The sequence below is a fragment of the Andrena cerasifolii genome, chromosome 2 (genome assembly GCF_050908995.1).
Source record: "Andrena cerasifolii isolate SP2316 chromosome 2, iyAndCera1_principal, whole genome shotgun sequence".
NCBI classification, from domain to species: Eukaryota; Metazoa; Arthropoda; class Insecta; order Hymenoptera; family Andrenidae; genus Andrena; species Andrena cerasifolii.
Window position 1 is genome coordinate 5,127,044 of NC_135119.1, and position 23,387 is coordinate 5,150,430.

The following is a 23,387-nucleotide window of genomic DNA, read 5'->3' on the forward strand; positions in this document are numbered from 1 at the left end:
CCCGGAACTTTCTACAATTTTAAATCGAATACCATTAAGAGTTACGGGAGTCACTGAATTTTAATAGCTGGAGCCATTTAATTTTAATTTCTCTGTGCCTCCTTAAAATTGTATCGCGCAGGGGCACAGGTATGCTGGCTATCCGATTTTTCGGAATGGTATCGAAAGGAAATATCGCGACGTTATAAGACCTTTACGTTAAAATGGTATTTTATCGTAAAAAAATTTGTTAAAAATTTTGTTTACTAAGAGAAGGAACTTATATCCTTGTAAAGAATCAAGCTGAATTTTTACAGTCTTATATTTCTCTTACTTTCTAATTAACCTGACCTAAGTAAATATTGAGATACACTAATCTACAAAATCTAGTTAATGAGTCTGATTAGGTATGTATTTTGAAAATGCAAAATAGAATTAATACTTTCTGTTAACATTAAATAACTAATGAATGAAAAACTAACTTCAATTGAAGAATACAATCTAAATAATTTATACCTAGAAACCATGAGGAATGTTGATGAGAATATTTTAGAGGTGGGTTTGCATTAATTTTTATTAGCTTTATAAGATTTTTAATTTCATTAATATTTCTAATTTTTTACCCAACTAGTATTCAATTTTTAGTTGTTTGATATATTGTTTATTCTTTGGACTCGTGGGGTTATACCGCGAGTCCGGCATGATGAATTAATATATATATAAATAAAATATAATATATAATATAATATATATATATAAATAAAATATAAATAATTTAATGCATAAGAAAGAAATTTCTTTCAACACACACACATAATAAAATATATAATAAAAATATATAATAAAAATAAAATCTAAATAATTTAAAGCATAAGAAAGAAATATAATTATATATATATATATATATATATATATAAATAATTTAAAGCATAAGAAAAAAATATATATATATATTCTTTCTTATGCTTTAAATTATTTACATTTTATTTTTATTATATAATTATATTCTATATATATATTTGTGAAAGAAATTTCTTTCTTATGCATTAAATTATTTAAATTTTATTTATATATATATATATATATATATATATATATATATATATATATATATTAATTCATCATGCCGGATTCACGGTATAACCCCACAAGTCCAAACAATAAACAAAATATCAAACAACTAAAAATTGAATACTAGTTGGGTAAAAAATTAGAAATATTAATAAAATTAGAAATCTTATAAAGCTAATTCTTAAATACTCGGCCACAAAAACGAATGCAAACCCACCTCTAAAATATTCTCATCAACATTCCTCATGGTTTCTAGGTATCAAAGTTTAACGTAGAAAACTAATTACCGAGGTAAGGAAGATAACATAATAATGTATCTGAAATATTTCTACGTGCTGCAAGCATGATTTTGTTCTTATAAATATACAGCCGAACGTCGAAGGAATATATGTACATACGATAAGTCCTCATTTAACTGTACGTTACGCGCACTTTGCGTAAAATTTTTATTCACCCGCTCCACCGTTACCGGAAACCGAGTAATTATCTTTCTTTTAAGGTATTATTAGAGTGCCGCGGCCGGCGCCCGCGCGCCTTTACGTGCGCGCCTTTTAATGAATTTCGTTCGCTACTGTTACGAACCGCGTATGGTTTTGTGCTACTAATGCGCAGCACTTTTTAACGTTCTCGTGTTCTGCATTTCTCCGTTATATCACCCTTTTTGTGGTAATTTGAATAGTGTCCGTTGCATAAGAGGCAGTGATTGGACACAGGATATTAATACCAGCGACAACGCAACGCACTAAATGCGAAAGAATGATGCAACAATTTAATTAACAGTGAATCCACGGAACACCGTATTGCGCATTGGTAACAACTAACGAATAATACTGAAACGTTGCCTGTCGTTATAAATTCGTTACTAATGATGTTTGTTTAGGGACTCCCTGTTAGAAAATATTTTAAATAATGAATAGGGGTTATTCGATATTTTATGCAATAATAAACGTCGTTTATTTTAACATTTCTACAATAAAATAGACACGTGTTATTAATGAAGATTATGAGATCGAAATGTGATAGTAATAAAGTTTGCTGTAAATACTGAGCATAGTAATCGAATCTTATCGAATTTAATAATAGGTAACTATAATATATGGATAAGTTCGTAATAAAAATTATTTTATATCTGCAACACTTCGAGTTAATAATTTTAATAAAATAACAGAAATAAAACCATTTATGTTTATTAACTTAATAACAGCTGGGATTAAATGCCATTAATTTGTTAATAATAGTTATTATTAATTTCTGTCAGCAAATAAGAATATTTCCATCACTATTGCATGCAGAAAATAGTAACTGCTGAAGAGATCACGGGAAACTTAATTTCTATGTCATTTATTGCAATTGTGTTTCGCTTCATCGTGTTTTATATACTGCGTTACATAAATAAAGATACCCTTTCGTACAATTTCAATCGCGACGCAATATTGCTGCGAGCTATCGATCGAAGGGAAGTGGTAAAAGAAACGGGCGTATTATAGGAAATCGAGATGTCTTCGACGATTCAGTGTGATCGTGAAACCAGAACGATTGAATGGCTTCGTAAATTGGAAACGGAAACGAAGTGCATTCAGAAATGTCATCCGACATAACTGTCATGTACATACGTCCAATGAATACGTGTACGTGAATTTAATATATTAATTAACTGTTGCAATATCGCAGATATTCAATATCGAAAATTTCATTTTCATCAACTGTATCGAAACATGCGCATTAGGGCGGAGCGATACTATATAGGCGAAAATTTAAACTTGAATTTTCTGTTGGCCTGGGTGCGGGATAGTTGTCTTTTGATTAACTAAACACAACTGTAAACAAAATTTGGAAAAATATTCATGTTTACAGGTTCCTTTTTCTCTTAAAAATGTGAAAATTCACAATGTGAATCTTATTTTTTTCATTTTTAAAATTTAAATTTGAATTTTCAGGTGACCTAGGTGTGGGATAGTTGTCTTTTGATTAACTAAACACAACTGTACAAAAAACATTGGAAAAATATTCATGTCTGCAGGTTCCTTTTTCTCTTAAAAATGTAAAAATTCACAATGTGACTCTTATTTTTTACATTTTTTAAATTTAAATTTGCATTTTCAGTTGGCCTGGGTGCGGGTTAATTGTCTTTTGATTAACCAAACACAACTGTAAACAATATTTGGAGAAATATTCATGTTTGCAGGTTCGTTTTTGTCTTAAAAATGTAAAAGATAAGATTCACATTGTGAATTTTTACATGTAAAAGATAAGATTCACATTGTGAATTTTTACATGTAAAAGATAAGATTCACATTGTGAATTTTTACATGTAAAAGATAAGATTCACATTGTGAATTTTTACATGTAAAAAATAAGACTCACATTGTGAATTTTTACATGTACAAAATAAGATTCACATTATGAATTTTTACACGTAAAAGATAAGATTAACATTGTGAATTTTTACATGTAAAAGATAAGATTCACATTGTGAATTTTTACATGTAAAAGATAAGATTCACATTGTGAATTTTTACATGTAAAAAATAAGATTCACATTGTGAATTTTTACATGTAAAAAATAAGACTCACATTGTGAATTTTTACATGTACAAAATAAGATTCACATTATGAATTTTTACACGTAAAAGATAAGATTAACATTGTGAATTTTTACATGTAAAAGATAAGATTCACATTGTGAATTTTTACATGTAAAAGATAAGATTCCCATTGTGAATTTTTACATGTAAAAAATAAGATTCACATTATGAATTTTTAAAAAGTTTAAGAGAAAAAGGAACCTGCAAACATGAATATTTTTCAAAAAAAATTTTGCAGTTGTGTTTGGTTAATCAAAAGACAACTATCCCACACCCAGGCCAACTGAAAATTAAATTTTAAATTTTCAAAATGTAAAACATAACATTCTCATTGTGAATTTTTACATTTTTAAGAGAAGAAGGAACCTCCAAACATGAATATTTTTCCAATTTTTTGTTTGCAGTTGTGTTTGATTAATCAAAAGACAACTATCCCGCACCCAGACTAACTGAATATTCAAATTTAAATTTTCGACGATATATTAACACTCCGCCCTAATATGCATCTATTGCATGCGAGTCTAACAATGGCCAATTCTAGCTAGAACAAATAGTAATCCCCCAGTAAATAATATTCTCGAAACCTATATTCTAAATTTACGAATCGCAGATCCCATCGCGGCAATATCCATAAATTTCCGTTTTCCAACCTGCTAATTCCAATTAGTTTTCTGAACTATTTAGTAGGAACTGTAATGCCAGAATACGAGCATACGCTGCCAGTGAGCAAATTACATTCACGACCGTTTACTGGCACACTGTTCTAGACATTTTCAACGCGCCATATAACTTTACAGGTACCTTTAAAAGGTCAGGGCGTTTTACTGTTCTCGGTTCACGATCATCTTATTGACGACGCTTTAAACTTGTTGTTGCTGCGGCTCTTTACTGCCCAGAGAAATTCCTGCATCTTCGACTTCTGCCTTATTTACACGAATTTCACGATTCGCCTTAAGGCGACTAAAGTCGTTTTCAGATATATTGGCCGGTGAGTTTCGTGAGGGGTATTCTCCCACCACACCGCTTGCCTGCTCGTCGCGCGGTGGGGATTCGGTGCCCGTGAGGTACGTAACACGCAGCGAAGCATCCCCACCACTTTCTCGTCTCTTTCTTGCTCTCGTTCTATCTCGCTCTCGCCTTCGCAGAATAAGAGCGAGTCAGAAGTGGTGGGGATAGCGCCGAGCTCCTGACGTGTAGGCCAAACCGAGTTCTTAGCGTAGAGATATATACATCAGAATAGGTGTGCGTTTGGTTCGAAAAAATTCAGGAGCTTTATTGGTCAGAACATTGATTCTTTAGACTCGCTTGACCTTTTTAGCTGCTAAATCAACAATTTAGCGAATTTTAATATAAACCAAGCGGCATTTAATTCAGAAAAGATAGTGCTTTGGGAAAATGCAATAAAAAATTGATTTTTCGACTGCCTAGTACCCTTAACTGTAAATAAACGAATGGAAAATGCAAGAAGAAACATAGCATACCTAGGTATTATTTCTTTCATCAAAATGTTTGTTCAGAATATGATTAATTGTAGTGTTGGATTGGTGTGAAGATGCGGGGGACGATAGAGCAATAGGAGAAGGAATAAGAGGTGGGTGGGCTGGAAAGAAGGAGGGAGAAGAGAAGAGTGGGGGTGAGGGAGGACAATGTAAATTAAAATAGGAATAGGAGGATACGAAAGGGAGGAGGGTAGAAGGATTTAAATGTAAGGTGGGGTAGTAAACAGAAAGAGGGTAGTAGTGAGTAGGAGATAGCAAATGAGATAGATTAAAAGCATGAAATTTTACGTAAGGATAGTAATAAGGAATGTACATATGGTACAGAGAAATTGTAAATTCGTAAAGAACAATAAATAAGTTGTAGAAAATTTTGTAGACAATTTTGTAGAATATTTGAATTGATTTTTCAAGAATTCCTCTTGCGGTACAAAATACAAACTGCGGACGCCGAAGAATGTAATTATTAAATTTTTTCGGATTTCTTCATCAATACCCCATGTCAACCAAAAGTTCGACGGGCCCTTTCTAAACGTACTGGGTGGTTCATAATGATACAACCGGAAGGTATGGAATATGTAGAATAAAATTTGTTGGTAGGGGCTTCCTGCTCGAGAAGATCGGTTTTGAAAACTTATCTGATACGCCTGCACTTAAGGGGGTAGGTTACCCTCGGTAGCCCTAAAAAAGGCCTTTTTTCAAACGCAAATTGCAAAGTGATAAATAACAGTAGAGAGAACTTTTTTTTCTAGTTTTAATCATTATTTAATGAGTTTTAACAACAAAAAAGAGAAGTCTCAATATCTCTATGTACATAATAGTTGTGAGTAAAAACGTAAAGGCGTGTACGCGGTGCACCGTTTGACGGTGAACATAAAATCTCAAAAACAGCTCCAACGATTTGGATGAAAATTTAATGAGAGATGCAGAAAACCATTCCCTACGATGTGTCGGGAGCAGATTTTTTAGATAAATTCATAAAAAAAAGATAAAAAATATTTTTCATACAAGAAATCGATAAAATCGTATTTTTCAACATAAAAATTGTATTATTTTTTTCCATCGCAAAAATTACCACAAGTAGTTTAACATGTACACTTTCGAATACACGAAGGTTTATTTAAAAAAAAAGTCCTCGAGTGTTTTAAAAAAAATCCCGAAAATACTAGTGTTTTCAGACCTTGCAGGGTGGCGCAACCCCTTAAACACTGAATTACTGTGCGAGAACCGTGATAAAAGTCGCGGGATTTTTGTCATCGGTGTTAACTGGCCGACAGGCGAAGCACTACCGTCGTTATGGTTAATGTCAGCCTTCGAAAAATAAACGTATATTTACGTAACTGGCTTCGACCGTCACTTCGATTGGAACTTGAACAGCTCCCGCAGGAATATAAATTCAAATCGAAATGCCCCCAGATGTCAGCGTAGAGGACGCGCCGTCGTGCACACATCCAAGGTGCACAATGTTAACAACGCTCTGACGCGTACGTGCAGCTAGGTAGCGCACGATTGATAGAAATGTCGGTAGTTTACTTATCGCCATCGCATTGAAACATTATCGAATTGTTGGCGCCAAGCACTATTTACATAACTGCATTCTAACGTGGGCATACGTTTTCGTTTCAGAGGAGCTTCATTATTATTTAGATCCAAGGTAAACCTGCCTACCCGACAGCTGTGCGTCAGATAGAACAGCGAAATGCGCGGACGAGCGAGTCAGTTTGTTTTGTAACATTGTTGCTCCCAGAATAATCGTTTTTATATGCATTTTTAAGACTGAAAATTACACAGCCTTAACCCTTTTAGTGCCAGGCGAAAAAGAGGTGCCTATGCGAGAATAACTGGCTGAATTTGATGGTTTTACTAGGGTTTGGGAAAATGCTCGTAAAAACCAAAGAAGAAACAATATTTACATGATTCAAAAAACAGTATATTAAGGACGAAATAGAGAACAGAAAACTTCCCACTAGTTTTTTTATATTCATTGAAAATTATATGAATAACAAGGGTATAAAAGATCATAAAGAAAGTAAAAGTTCAGTTTTGTCTTACAAAACGTATTTGCACGTACAAAAAGTCATCTTTTCTTCATAATTTTATATAGACCATTTATTACAAAGTATGTACTTTGCATTTTTCATATATTTTGTAACAAGATAAATAATATTACATAACAAACATAAAAAATAACACGAAGAGTTAAAAGGAAAAACTATATTTTTTAATTCTCTCGTAATGAAATTAGACCATTTATAACGTATTATAAATTTATTTTGAGATTGGGTTCTCCCGCAATGCGAATGGTAAAGCGCTATAAGACGCGGGCCGATACATCGGCTCTGGCACTGAAAGAGTTAAGCCACGAATTTGCCAGAAGCGGGCAATCTAATGCGTAAATAACATTACAAATTCATTCGCATTTTAACTTTGTCTTTGATTAACTTCCTTACTTTAGCTGTATCTAATTTTAATTTTAAGTTTAATATTAAACTTTCTATGATGGAAACTGAATTATTGTTATTGTAATTACATTTGTTACAGTGCTATGCGACGTTGTCCTTGTTCCTTGCAAACTTGAAAATAAAAGTTTATATAATAAATATTAATCCATAACAAATCTGTATAAATAAAAATGCAAATGTTCGTTTGTTCAAAATCTTAAATCTCCGAAAGTTCTTCACCGATTGCTTTGAAATTTTACCACAACGTTGCATTCGAACACGCGCGTGTTTTCATACGCCAAGCACTGTGAAATTAAACATATTAGAAACGTGCGCTTTCTCTTTTCTTTCTTTTCTGTTTAACCAGACTGAGCCGCAGCAACGCGTGGCCGGGTACAGCTAGTTTTACAATATATTTGCAATTCTCTGTGCCTAAGCGGCAGCTAGTTTCTCACGTTCTGACACAGAAAATTAAAATAATAAAATAATAGCCGCGTGTGTGAATTCCTGTTATATCTCTTAATTAATGCAAAATATTTTTCTTAATACACCATTGTACGTACTCTCGACAGAAAAAGTATTTCAAGCTTCAGAAACAAACGTATCGTGTACGCAATATGCAATGGAGAACGTATGTGGTACATTGGATGCTGCATGGAACACATGGTGCTGCAAGCAGGTGGCATGTGCTACCGAAATATCAGCGGTTGAATCAGGGACTTCTAACGAAACTGAAAAAACCGATATGATACCGGTATTTTTCGGTTCCATCTTCGAAATCTTTATTATAGAAACCGAAATATGCAAATACTGGTATGACGTCATAGGGTCATTCCACGCGAAGTCGGATACTTTTCGGAGTAACATTTCGGATTTTGGTGCAACTTGGATATGTTGTAGTGTTTAGGGGTATATAAACATATCTCGAAGGATTTTTCGAAATGTCAAAAATTGTGGATGTTACAGCTCTTTGAAATATAGTGTTTACTATTTTTCCAAAAATTATAACCGTTGGACTAATAAACTGATAAGAATGACCTTTTGGGTGCTTACAGTGCAGATATAAGAGTACCTAATAAAAATTATTTCACTTAATAAAAACTAATATTTGACCATTTATTTAGTAATTGTTCTAAACAAATGCAATTTTATGGTTGAAGGCACCTTTTTGAAAATTTGGAAAAAATAGGAGGATAGAGCCCTGTTTTTCCTGTTTATGGAGATGTTTTGAAAAACGTGGATGTTTTAAAATTGGCCAAATGAAAATTAATTGAATGTAATCTGCGGTACTCGCAGCGACCAAGTATTTTATTAAAAGTCATTATCCGATTCGACTGAAACTTTTTTTATTCTGAAGAATATAGTTCTGGCTAGGGTGGGGAGGGGTCCCAGAAAAAAATACAAAAAAATGAAAATTTGTAATTTTTAAAGGCTTTGAAAGGATGAAAAATATAGGGAAAAAGTGATTTCAAACTTCAAGTGTCGTTATTTTCTAAAAAAATGTAATTTTTGTATTTCTTTTTGGTTTTCCCCTAGCCAGAAATATATTCTTCAAAATAAAAAAAGTTGCAGTCGAATCGGATAATAACTTTTGGAGATACAGGTCCCACCGATTAGGATGAATTTTTTGACGCCTTGACTTTAACGACTTCCCAGGGCCGTCTGCAATGATTAATTATAAAACAAAAAATATATTTCTGTAGCTTAAGACATCCTTAATGCAATGCAAAAAGTCCCATGAAATGATATATAGTAGTTCTCCTTTAATTAATTCCTAAATATCGCCATTTTTTGGGCTCTAGAAGTCTCACACTTTTCAGAAACATTTTTTAGTTATAATTCTTGATACATATTCACACATTATTACTATTACACCTAAATTAAAATTCCATAAAAATTGTACTGTATTTTATAACAGTTATTTCATTTTCGTGGGCTATTAAACGGTCACCGCATTGTTTACAAAGTGTATATGAAACAGCGATGGTGGAAATGGACTACACGCCAGACAATAACGGTACGCAGAATTTCCTGAATAATTCAATCCGTTTGCTAAAATTAATCAAGCACTGGAATTTGACTGTCCTGTGTATGGGGCGATATGAAATTAATTCCAATTCGGTGAAATCTCCATTATAACCATAAATCGGATATTTAATAGGCACTAATTTTTCGCGTTAATTTTCATGGGATGCGCGTCAGCACTGCATCACAGTCAGTGATGCCAGAATCGTGGGACGTGGGACCAATGCTTACCCCCACTATGCCCTACTGTGGGTCCCCTACTTTCTTCCCGTCGCGCTGCACACGAGCATATTCCTACTCCCGGCCGTGTGCGTTGCCTGTTGGGCTGACGAGTACACGGACAGGGGTAGGGATATGCTTCTGCGCAGCGCGATGGGAAGAAAGTGGGGGGACAACATTACGTCATAGTGGGGTAGTGGTGGAGAATTATCGATGGTCGTGACTATCAATGGTGGTCGACAGTAAACGATAGTTTGATCCCTACTATCGATAATTATCGATTGTTTCCGTAACATAAATCCACTATCATGTGTGTACCGACATATTACAAGCGTATAATAATCGTCATCTTTATTGGAAACAATTAGCAACAATTGAATATAATCGATGTCCAATGCCAAATAGACAAGAAAAATTAAAAAAATAAAAAAACCCGACTGCTTAAATAAACATTAAAAAAATTAATTTTTAATTTAATTTTCTTATTAATTTAATTTTGTAATGTTTTTTTATTAATTTAATTTTTTTAATGTTTTTTAAACAGTCGGGTTTTTTAATTTTTTAATTTTTTATTCATTTTTTTTAATGTTTATTTATTTTTTTTATATCCTATAACATTCGGAACGTCAAGACAATTCTAAAGACACCTCATTTGTCCAAATCGGTGTATCCGTACAGACTCTAGAGCGTAACATGGACATACATACATAGCCTGATAAACACAATACCCTCCTTTGCGTGCCGCAGTCGGGTAAAAAGAATTCAAAATGAAGAATATAGGAAGTGTTTAAAAAAAAGAGAGTAGTGTACGAAAGTAGCCATTGATTTTTATTTAAAAAAACGATTAAGTCAACATTTTTTGCTTTTATTCTGAAACCCCTCTCGGAAATTATTTGTTGAGTTTTACTAAAGATTCTCTCATACTCTGCGAGAGTAACCGCAATACAGAGATATTTTTTGCATAACTCTGACAACGGTTGAAGTTCTTCATTTACTTAAAAACATTAAAATAGTTATTATTTTAAAACATGGCATATCGATCAGCATCGATAGTCATATAAAAATATCGATAGCTTTCGATATTGCAAACCATCGATAATTATCGATATACTATCGATAAATCTCCGCCACTATAGTGGGGGTAAGCATTTGTCCCACGATTCTGGCATCACTGATCACAATATTGTGGGTATGTAGATGGGAACTGGAGCAGAATAGTAAATACTTGTTCTATACTTTATTTTAATTGCTGATTTAAGCGACATAAATTTCATACGCTCCTTTACATTCTTTTCTAATTCAATGATCTGCAAATCTTTGTAAATCTAAACATCTATAAATATTTATACAATTCCTGCTAGGAGTCAGTATGTTCACATAGAATAATAAATTAATAATTAGGAGCACTTCTAACAAGACACTAAGAAGTTATTGAAAATTTTCTATAGCATTCAAAATAAAAAAAAACAGCTTTTCTCCTCTAATAAAAAAAAAAATAATAATAAGATGCTGGGTTATATAACGCAATTTTAATTTGCCAGAAAAGTGAGACTAAACTGTTTTCCTTTCAGAGGACGAGGATTTCATTACGCTAGGGCTCTGAAAGGAATCAAGGAAACGAAATTTCCCGTATTTCTTTTGCGCCTAACGCTTACCAACTTAAATGTAAATTTCAGGAAATAAATATATAAACAGGATAAAAACATCATAACACAAACACCATAGTATCGATACACCACACCTAGTAAAATAGTTTTACAACGTGGAACGATTAACTCTAGACGAACTAGTGGAGGGAATCCAGTTTGTTAAATCGTCCGTTCAAGACGTCACTTCGAGGCCTTTTCCCAGGGAGGTAAATCGATTACCTCGCCGTGCTACGTTCGATATAAAATACTGAATTTCCTGAAGAACGACTAAATTGACTTTACGACGGAAAAATAATTTTGTCGAAACCGTAATCATTCTAGAATATATGAATGTAGAATGCGGTGCAAATGACCATGCACTGACCATAAAGGGCGTTAAACTCTAATACAATAGAAGCATATGGTGTAGCGGCAGGTGGTACTATAATATGAACGACTGCTCATGAATATCGCCACTCGTGTGACATCGAACAGGAAATCAGTTATTTGAGTTTCCAGCTGGTTCTGCCCCCTCACGACGCTACTTTCTGGTCTAAAATATTTCGTAAGCAGAAGAAACGATCTCGCCCCTGAATACTGAAAATGCCAGGCACATTTAACTGCCCATACGTGGAATTCCTTTTTCATTCAGTCATTTTCTGCACGTAGGAATCCACGGCGATAGATGAAAAATTTGCAAGGTTAACCCTTCGTTGGCACACCTCCTTTTTCGATCGACTTCGACATACCTGGGTGGCTCACACCCAGAGCAATTTTTGAACACCTGCCATTGTCATCTAAACAATCCAAGGGTCGTACAAAAAATCATGGATCTGTATTAAGGTCTCTAGAATATATTGCAATAGTTTTTTTTATTGAAATTTAATCACAGTTTTTGTAAAAAAATTGTAGATCACCACATGTTGAGAAAAAACGAAGAAAATCTTTAAATAGTTGTGACTTTTACAAATTTCAATATTAGAAGCTAAAAATCTACAGAGTTGTTGCTCGGGTATAATATTTTGAGAGAAAACATAGTTTGGAAGTCAGCTTTGGAGGAAAGGTATTCATTTTGCATATAGAAGGTAGAGAGCGTCAAAATCAGCTTATGGGTGGCTCGCACCCAGAGTGGTAATGAAGGGTTAAGATAGGTACTAAGTCCCGGGCATCAGTTTGGTTCAAATTTTGCATACAGTTAACTATGTATAATAATCTAATAGACAGGTAGGATGTACTAGGGTACGTGTCCCGATTACGGTGCTTTGACGCCGACTTGCTCACGAAGGAATTAATTACTGACTTCTCTTACTTTAATTTTGCTTGGTGAAAATTTATATTGGTTTTTTGAACCTTTCTCCTTATTAAGGCAATTTTTTCGGGTTAAAAATGTTAATTTTTCATATTTTTTTAATTGAAATAAAAATACATGTTTTCGTCCCAATTACTGTGCCCTGAAAAGTGCGTTGTCCTTATTACGGTGCCCTTTTTTGAATAACGTTAGTTTACGCGCGAATTTATAATCTATGGAATGGATGAAGTGGGTTATTAATGTTTTATATTGAGTTGCTCCTTTATTGTAAAAATTTATTGGTTTCTAAGATTTTGTTTAATATTTGTAAAGCAGTTATTTTTCTCATAATATAATTTGTCCTCAAACAGTTAAGATGTGCTTCTCTCTTACGCTCTAAAATTAATGATCATTCCTAATTGGATGGCCTCCACAAAACTGTAATTAAGTTGCACTGCAACAGACCTATATTACAAACATGTGCATACAGTTTTAATAAATTTCAATTATTACTGCAGTTATCATAACAACATCTGACTTGTTCTGAGAAAGCCTTTGTTTCGTTGGGATTCTGTGATAGCTTCTGCTTTCCCTGACAGCCCTGTGATAGCTTCTGTTTTCGTTTTGAACCTTTCTTGCTTGAGATGCTTTTATGTCAGCGTTAAAATACAATTTCAGAGCATACTTTATTTTGCTACCTACATTAATATCTTTGTATCGTTGATTATATTCAAATGTATAGGTAGAGATTTATTTTTTTAGCAAGAATTGCAATTTTTAAATTATTTATGCTTCTAATATTTTATGGAATTAATCCCATTATTATTCTGTCAAACCCAAGGGCTTTACAGTAAAGGGGTAGAAAAGAAATAAATGATTATTTATTCGAGGACGTACCGGAGGCACATTTGCTCTTCTTAATTAAATAGTCGACGCCTGTTCCTGCGCGACACTTTAAACAGCCAAGTATTTACATAGGTACTTCAGCCTCGCTACTATTCATTCCGCTTTTAATTATGCGTAACGAGATTACAAACGTAATCTTCAATTATTAACATTCGTTCTGTTGGTTAGTTTCCGATTAACCAGAATGCAATTAATAATCCATTCATTGCCGTGCAAATTCAAGTGAGAAGATTGATTGGTCAAAGTATTTATGAATTTTTAACTGCACTATAGTTGTTAAAAATAATGAATTGAATTTACTGTTCATCGTACTTGGTGAATGACCCTGCGTTAAACACAAGATAGGAAGACAAAGAAGGATAAAATAATAATAAAAAAGTAAAATAATAGCAAATTATAGATATAAGCAAGTTTACTACAGTAATAAAAAATATTTTAATCAGTCAAATTACTGAAAGTATTTAATAATTACACTGTCTAACAAAATTGAAATTTTTTCTATTCTGTAACATTCAATAGCCGCTTCTTACGGATTTTTGTGCGTTGAAAACGAATCCGCAGTTTTCGGGAAATTCGATTTAAAAAAAAAATTGCAAATTTTCAACTTTGAACATTTTTTGTGTTCAAACAGTAATACTTATTCGGTTGTTTATTGCTTCAAATTATTCTACAAACCCTCCCGAATACAAAGATATAAGTTATTGGTGCATTAAAAACATTTAAATATGTTTAAACAAGAATCAAAGGAAAAAGAACACCCGAAATGCACCAAATTTTGCAGATATTTTTCTATATATTTTAAAAACTAAGGGTCTAGGAGAAAATCTGACTACTCCACGCGACGCAGCAGACAATTTTTCTTCGGAAACCATCAACAGAAGTGGTAAAACACTCTTTGTTTTCACTACAGAAACGAAAGAGTTTGGCAAAACGTGCGGCGCGGACAGTGGTAGTCACGCGCGTTACGCGATTCTGTAACGCTGAGCGGCAGTGCATCGCGCGCCGCCGTTGACAGCCACTGTCGACGGCGCACGTTTTGCCCAACTATTTCGCTTCTGTATTGAAAACAAAATGTGTCTTACCACTTCTGTTGACGCTTTCCGAAGGAAAAATGTCTGCTGCATCTCGTGGAGTAGTCAGATTTTCTCCTAGACCCTTAGTTTTGGAAATAAATTTAAAAACATCTGCAAAAGTAGGTGCATTTCGGGTGTTCTTTCACCTTTGATAGTTGCTTAAACATATTTAAATGTTCATAATGCACCAATTACTTATATCGTTGTATTCGGGAGGGTTTATAGAATAATTTAACACAAAAGATGTTCAAAGTTGAATATTTGCAATTTTTTTCAAAATCGAATTTCTCAAAAACTGAGGGTGATAGCGACAAACGGTTTGCGGATTTGTTTTCAGCGCGCAAAAATCTATAAGAAACGGCTATTGAATATTACAGACCAAAATGGCTGTTGGACAGTTTTATAAGTGAAAATATCAAGATTAGGTAATTAGGAAAAGCAAGTAATTTTTGGAGGCCATACTGCAGTTTACTTACACTACCTATTTAGAAGCTAGCACTACCTAGAAAGCTGTGTTTTTTAATACAAAAATCACGATTCCAATTTATCTGCATTGTGTGTTTGGGCATGTATTATACTTTACACACACAAATATACGGGAAAATAGATTAACATTTGAAAAAACTAACAAGAACGAGCTACACTTTTATATATTATTTAAACGAATAGTTTTATTTGCAAGCTATTTACGTAACCAGGTTCCTTATCCAAAAATATACAACTTCGTTACTTAAATCATTTTTTAAATGCAATAGTTCCCAAGGTGGTCGATCAAATATGTTCTCCACCACCAATTTGAGGGCTGTTTTCGCCCTTCCATCATAAACCTACACCCATAGAAAACAAACCAGTCGCATATTTTGGGGGGAACTACATACCTTGTACCTATCATCAAAATCAGCGATTGTCCCTTCGGCATATTCCCTTGTTATTTTTTTTCACCTACTAAATTTTCAACGATTACTCTCACTGCAATATATTAATCAACAATGTTGCAATTTTGTATAAGAATGGATTGCTCGAAAAATCATTTACAATGCCAACAATTATCTACAAAGCGCAGCACAAAAAGCAACTAAAAAGTACCTACTCTCTGTCAGACAATTTTCTGTTCGCTGCCGAGTCCGCGGTTCGCTCGCCCCTTTGAACTTGCAAGGCACGTACGTGAACCTCCTTCGAATTTCCCGAATACTTTCATTACACGAAAGTGCGGAATTCCCCATAAGACCAAGGGTCCTCTCGGAGGCGATCTAATGATAGTCGAACAGGAGCCACTCCTCGACTTTTTCTTCGACGATCCTTTTCCCGCCCGGCGAGTGTGCCCATCTTGCACGAGATGCTTCGGCCCCGGTTTATATTTGGCAGCGTAGAAAAGGGAGCGAACGAGAAAAACGACGGCAGGCCGAAAGATCGTCGTCTTTTTCCTTCTATTTCGTCGAGGCCATCTCGTAAATTTTTTTCCCTCCATCTCGTTGCTCCCTGTCGTACACGAATTTAGAGACACTTAAATTAGTGGTGGAAAGACAGCAGGGAAACGCGAGGCGCACGCCGGCCTCAGGAACTGCAGGAAGTTTAAGCAGCCAGACGCCAACGAAGACTTTGAAACGTAATCCGAGCGGCCACATCCGCATTACTTTTAACTGTACCGTGCCTTGCGTCCTCTCGCCTCTCATTGCGCCGCCACGAGACCAACCACCCTTCGCTATCCTTACCCCCTATTTAATATTTTCCTTTCCTCCAATGCATTTCGTCGGTTGGGCCCCTTTCAGCCGCGTTCCACTACTCGCTGGCTCGCTGCCTTGTTAAAATCCCATTCATTCTTCAAGCCCGTTCAGACGGAACCGCGCGGAACGAGAAAGTTTTCCGTCCACATGCCTGCATGCGCGCGTTCACGCATTCCGAGGTCCGCTGGATTTTTAAACGGTTTTTATGGCTTAGCTGGGATCGATTGAACGGGAGAAATAATTTACAACGGTAGGAACGTTTGTTCCCAAAAGTTAGGAGCTTTATCAGTGAGCCCAACTACATACCCTTTTATGTAGGTGCGTAGCAGAGGGGGGCAAAAATTTGATTTAATTAAAAATTTCGAGTAACGAGTAAAGTTAAAAGAAATTATAGAGTTGAGTAACTTTTATTGGATCCGTTATTTATATCAATTTTTATTTAGTTATTGTTCAACTCTGGTACGTAACGTTAGGTTTGTATGGTGCAGTGAAGGGTTTTGATTCTGCTTTTGTTTTTGAAAATACGCTTCTTCCACTTTTTGTTTAGATGAATATGGGGAATAAGGGTAGGTTTACACCTGACGAGTGACTCGGCCGAGTGAAAATCTTAGCCGCCGGATTACTCGGCCGAGTACTCGCGTCAGGTGTAAACTTAAGCTGGGTTTACACTTGACGAGTGACTCGGCCGAGTCATCGGTCTGCTACTCGGCTGAGTGAAAATCTTCCCAGCCGGATTACTCGGCCGAGTACTAGAATATGCGTTCAGACTGGGCGAGTGCTCGGCTCAAAGGGCTCACTCGGCCGAGCACTCGTCAGGTGTAAACTTAAGCTGGGTTTACACTTGACGAGTGACTCGCTCGGTCTGCTACTCGGCCGAGTGAAAATCTTCCCAGCCGGATTACTCGGCCGAGTACTAGAATATGCGTTCAGACTGGGCGAGTGCTCGGCTCAAAGGGCTCACTCGGCCGAGCACTCGTCAGGTGTAAACTTAAGCTGGGTTTACACTTGACGAGTGACTCGCTCGGGCTGCTACTCGGCTGAGTGAAAATTTTGACCGATTTGCACGCAGGACTACTCGGTCGAGTACTAAAATATGAGTTCAGACTGAGCATCAGGTGTAAACTAGGGTACAGGACCCAATTACTGACACCTAACCAATTACTGTCACCTTAAGCTATTTTACTTAAAATAACGAATAAATAAACGTTGCAAAGTCATACACAAAAAGAATTATGTAATTCAACCTATAATCTATACTATAGATTATAAACTATAGTTTATTTATTCGTTATTTTAAGTAAAATAGCTTAAGGGGTCATGCTCAGTCAGGAGGCCGAAAAAGGGTGGTCTTTGAAAATTTTTTACTCAGAAGCTATAACACATTTCTCAAAAAATCTTTTTTCCTTTTAAGGATTGCGTCTAGTACCGTGCATCGTAATTTTGTTATTTAAAAATATTTAGTTCACAATTCAATTTTTTACGGCCAGAATCACTGCAAAATCACAGAGGCTCCAGACAAAACACCTACATATCTGGCAACTGTAGCGCTGTCATACGTATGTATATACTATTCAAATAATTTTTTTTACTGTTTATAGTATTAACAAACATTACCCAAAAGTACTAGTCACAATTTATACCCATCTCCCTGTAATTAATTCGCAAAAAATACTTGATTTTCGAGCGATCTGAGTTGGGTATTTATGGGATATTACGATTTTTGATGATTTTTTTATTTAAATTCGGTTTATTTATCAAAATATGTATTATTTTTTAGTAATATAGGTGGTGTTTTTATTAAATGTGTTTGTTTGCGTCAGGTTGATCTGAAGGTCTTAGTAGCTTATTCATCGGTTGTTCATATGAGTTTATTGTTCGGGGGTATATTTAAAGTATTAAAGTAAAATTCCCTTAAAGTATTAAGCGGTTACGCCACCCTGAAAGTTTTGAAAACACGATTTTTTTTTCTTTGCATTTTCTTATTACGCGAAGTTTTAAGAATAATTTAAGTCATTGTAGACGCAAAAATTCCCCAAAATAGCCGAGTTATAGGCTTTCAACGAGGCGCGGATGTCGATATTCCGCAGCAGGTAGCTACCATTCTACTTTTCTTCTTTTGCGTTTTTCTCGAAACTACATTTTCAAAGATGACCTATCAAATATCTCCAAAACTATTTGTCCGATTGGGTTCAAACTTGGCACGCATATTCTTAATGGTATTATCTACGATGCAGCATATCAGTTTTTCCATCCTATACCCCATTCGTATATAATTAATGGTTTAAATTCGTTTTTTCATGTGAAAAACGTATAATTTTTTTCACTTTGCTCTCATTTGTGCAATAAATTTTTTCTTCTCAAATCCCTATGCTACATCGTAGGTATTTTATTAAGGAACACGAAAATCATCGGGTTTTTGATTTCAGGCGAACATGTTCGTTATAATTTGTTAGGTTAGTCAGGCGTGTAACGGCGGACGAGCTTCGCGGGAGAACAAATAACTCGGTCATTTTTTAATATTTTTGTACAGTATTTACACAAAATATGCACTAATACATGCTCTACCCATAAGAAGAAAATAAATAATTTTCAACCTCATAGTATCAGTAAAAAAATTCGTCTAGTTTAGTGCTGTTTCGAGCGCCTCAGGGTGGCGTAACCCCTTAAAGTAAAATTCAAAGAAATAAAGGTGTTATAGATTACCCCTAATAAATCATAAAAATACAATGCGCGACACTTTATATCCTTTCCCCTATAACTTTCCCATAAATTCCACCGTAAAATTGTACCTAAATTAATTCTAAACTTAAACGCAAGTACTCGATAACAAAATGTTACTTCACACTTTTATACGTGTTGCATTCTAAAAAATTAGTACGTCACTATTTAACTGAGGAATATTGAGTGAAACTTCATCTGATTTTTCAACAAAAATTCCTGCACGCGGTGGAGATATAATTAAACAAAATGAGAGTGGCCGAAATTACGAGTCCGGTTCCGAAATGTCGCACCCGGATTTAATTAATGCCCGGAGCAAATATTCCGCAAAGGTTCGCTGGTTTATGGACCGCGGCCGAGTAATGCCACTAATCGGCGCAATATTTCGCAGTCAATTGAACAATTTAACGGCGTATTAAATTTAAAGCCGTGCAACCGAACCCGAATAAAACAGGAGGATTCTACGTGAAATGGTTTCAAGTATGTGGAAGCTTTCTTTCCCGTGGAAACTGCGCCGTGAGAAGGGAAAAGAAGGCGCTCCAGTTGCGTTTAGTAGGAAGAAATTATAACGTTACAGCGAAACGGACGCGTTCTACAATGGAGGATCAGTTTTTCCTGGGGAGTTTCGTGTGTTGAGTAGTAACGAGAAGCAGCCAACAGGATGTCCTTGATGGCGGTTAAAATATTTACATGCAGCATTTTGCAGCAGGGATGGGCAAAATTTTTATTTAAATAAAATTTCGAATGACGAATAAAAGTTAAAAAAATTATTCGTCTTGTGTGGAATAAAGTTAACTCGGGTTAACGGATGATAATTTTTTTTTTTGCTTTCAATCGTTATTCAAAATTTTATTTAAACAAAATTTTTGCCCATCTCTGTTTTGGAGGATTGTGTACATGAAAGGTATGCAAGTGATTTTGTCGGCATTTTGAGCGCTCTTTGAAGCAAAAAGATTTTTGGATATTTTTTTTCTGTATAAGAATACGTTAATTAAATCGCTAATAAAGATTATTAGTTACTACTTTTCAGGGTTTATACAAAAACGGACTTTTGAGAAAACCGGTTTTCAAATTCCACTATTCCTAAAAAATCGGTTGACCGGTTTTCAAATTTTCACAATAAAATATAATTAAAATAGTAAGTAAATACATGCACCTACTTATTTTAAAAATGTGCAGTTTTGTTTAAATATTTATGGAATTACAAAAGTATGACACGATAAAATACACTGCATATAAAACCAAACGAGAGAGAATAATTAAAATAACTAAAATCCGTACAAAATGTAAATTCTAAATCTTTATTCCATTTAGTATTTTTCTTCAGAAAATATGTATTCATGAAGATTATTTTTACAGTGAACTGTTACCTACTACAAATATGCTTGTGTCAGAGGCGATTTCCAGTTAAAATGATAAATAATTTTTAATTAAATAGTTGATTTATTTTTATATATTAATTCTAGTATATAAATTTGTAAGTGAGCTTGTAATGAAAATTCAAAAAAAAACGTTCTGAAACGCTGATTTCGGGAATTTTCGCGACTCTCGATCTTATTCTGCGATCTTTAAACGTTTGTAGCTCGGAGCAAATTTTAGGCACGTATACAACTTACTGCAATCTACAAACGGTTTTTTTTTTAATTTTCATTACAAGCTCACAAAAAAAGTTAAAAAATCGACCTTTACTATTCCTTTCGCTATTCCAACCAAATACTTTTTTTTTCAAAACGACCAAATACGTCATTTAGCAAACTAATCCTTCTAGCTTCTCAAAAAAACTCAAGTTGTTTGGACCAATTCTAAAAAAGTTATGCGATTTTAAAAAGTGTCCGAATATTAATGCGAGTCACTATACGAGTCCTATCAGTATTTTGTTAATAAAATTAATTTTATACATTAGATTAAGTTATAACAAGTCATTTTTATTTTCTAAAAGAACTGGCCTTTTATATGGTTAAAAGATTTTTAACACTTTGTAAATTTATTAACTCGAATTTGACGAGAATTCTAATCTTTCCGGAATTTCGTTCCATGATAGGTACTTTTACCTTATTCGAGCCCTCGAACAGCCCTATTGCATGCTCATTCTGCCTCGGCTTGCCACGTTCGCGTTCGTGCCTCAAGTCTCTACCCGGCCTAACGCATACGTCGCCGATTTCCACGTTACAAAATTAATCGGTTACATCGTATAACCAGCGGAACGTGGGTTCCATTGTAAATAAAGGTTCGATTACCAACGTATTTGGTTTCATCGCAAACTGGAGGAGGCGAAACGCTTACGCATGCAAACAACTACCATACATGTGTTACCGTGTGTTCAGCAAGTTTGTGAGAAACTCTTTTCAGCGTGTTATATGTATACAGTGGCGGCCATATACTTGTGAACGCATCTTATTTAAAGTTGGAAGCTTTCACTATATCTAGAGAAAATTGGCTATGGTGTAATGGAGCTTTTTACCGGAGAAGCTCAACGTATACGACGACGAATCGAAATTTAATCGATTTGGATCCTGCCGGAGGAGTGCGGGGAAGGGGTTTAATAAAAGAAATTCGCGAAAGCAACGAAGGGTGGTGGCGTATCCGGAGCTCCTCTGGGGTTCCATGAAGATTATTGTTGTTGTTTGTTTTTATTGTTTTCCTGTGTTTTAAGCAGGATGGCGTTTCAAGCTTATTTTTGCTTATATTGCCCAACGAACTATAGTCCCATTTTATTTTATCCCTCCTCTCTCCTTCGGGTCCCAGCAGCAACAGTGCACCGGGAGAAAAAAGTGGTCTCCCATCTTTCCCCAGTACACCGCCCCGTGATGCTTAACTTCGGTGATCTAACGAGAACCAGTGTTTTCCATCACGGCTACGGCCGCTGGTCGTGAATATTATTATTATTAATCGTCTTTATTACTCTAGGAGAAAAAAAAGAAAAATAGGATTTACAAAGGCACAGACAAGAAGAGTAAACAGAGTACGAATGGTAGGGGAGACCGGGGCAAAGTGAACCCCGGGGTAAAATGTGCTTCCTTAATTTATTTTTTAACAATAGAATATATTTACGAATTTTGGTGACGTAATAAATGTATGTAATACGACAATGATAATTATGCACATTCAGGTATCGAAAAATGGAAGTTCGTTTAAAAAATTGGAAATGAGGTTTTAGAGACTTCCAATTGTTTTTTTTTTCAATTTAGCTTTTTGGATAAATGAGTCTTAAATGTGTTATTTTAACTCCATTTTTTTTCTGCCTGTTTATAACTAGCTTATAAACATACATGTACACGCGTTTGAGAAAACATTAATCCTAACATTATGAAATAATTAATTTTCCACTGAGTACACATTCGGGGTAAACTGAGCTGCAAAGAAAAGATGCGCGAGTGATGTGCGCAATAACCTAACCTGTCAGCTACCTGGGAAACGACGCGGCGTGGTGGTTCCAGCGTCCTCGCAAATAATTATTTTCAATATATAAGATAATATAAATTCATTTCATTCATTACGTTAAAAAAAATTTAGATAGAAAAATATATTGTTTTGTTGAAAAATTTATTTAGACATTATAAGTACGTATTTTATTAAAAATTATATATGTATTTGTTTCATTTATAATATGTCAGACTGTTCATGTAAACAAAGTTCCTTTAAAAACACATTTTCAGAAGAAAATGAGTTTAGGTTAGTAACACAAAGTACAAAGTTACAAAGTACAAATTATTAACATTAAGCTTGTATTAATGAAATATATTAAAAAAAATAGTTTAAATAGTTTAAAAGTGCTAATAAAGTTGATTTTATAATTATATCCTCCATTAAAACACGTATTTTATTTCTGCTCACTTTACCCCCGAGAGTAGCTCACTTTACCCCATATATTACTCTACCGATTCACGATTCAAACCTTTCACAGCCAGAAGAAGATCGGTAATGGCACTGCCCTCGATTTTCATTTAATTCTAATTACCACCCCAGCTGCGAATGTTTCAGTCAGCTATCGCCATTTGCTAAGGTCGACTTTCTAGCATGATTTATTATACAGTAGATGATATACCGTCCGTCATCGCAGCTGTAGAACGTGTCCGTAACAGCGACATTGAAAAGCTGTTGTCAACGAGTATCCGCTTGTGCAACTTCGCCTCTACTTCGAGGGTCCGTTTCGTTGCGCAATATTCAGGGGCGTATTTAAAAATATCCTGGAAAGCTGGTGGCCAGCATTTTTTCAGAAAGGCGTCAGATCGCC

General features: G+C 34.8%; 1 protein-coding gene across 4 annotated transcripts in view; it reads right to left on the reverse strand.

The window, feature by feature from the left end:
• Window positions 1–23,387, reverse strand: part of LOC143378487 (rap1 GTPase-activating protein 1) — a 342,177-nt gene that overhangs the window by 38,169 nt on the left and 280,621 nt on the right. The gene's annotated exons all lie outside the window — the stretch shown is intronic.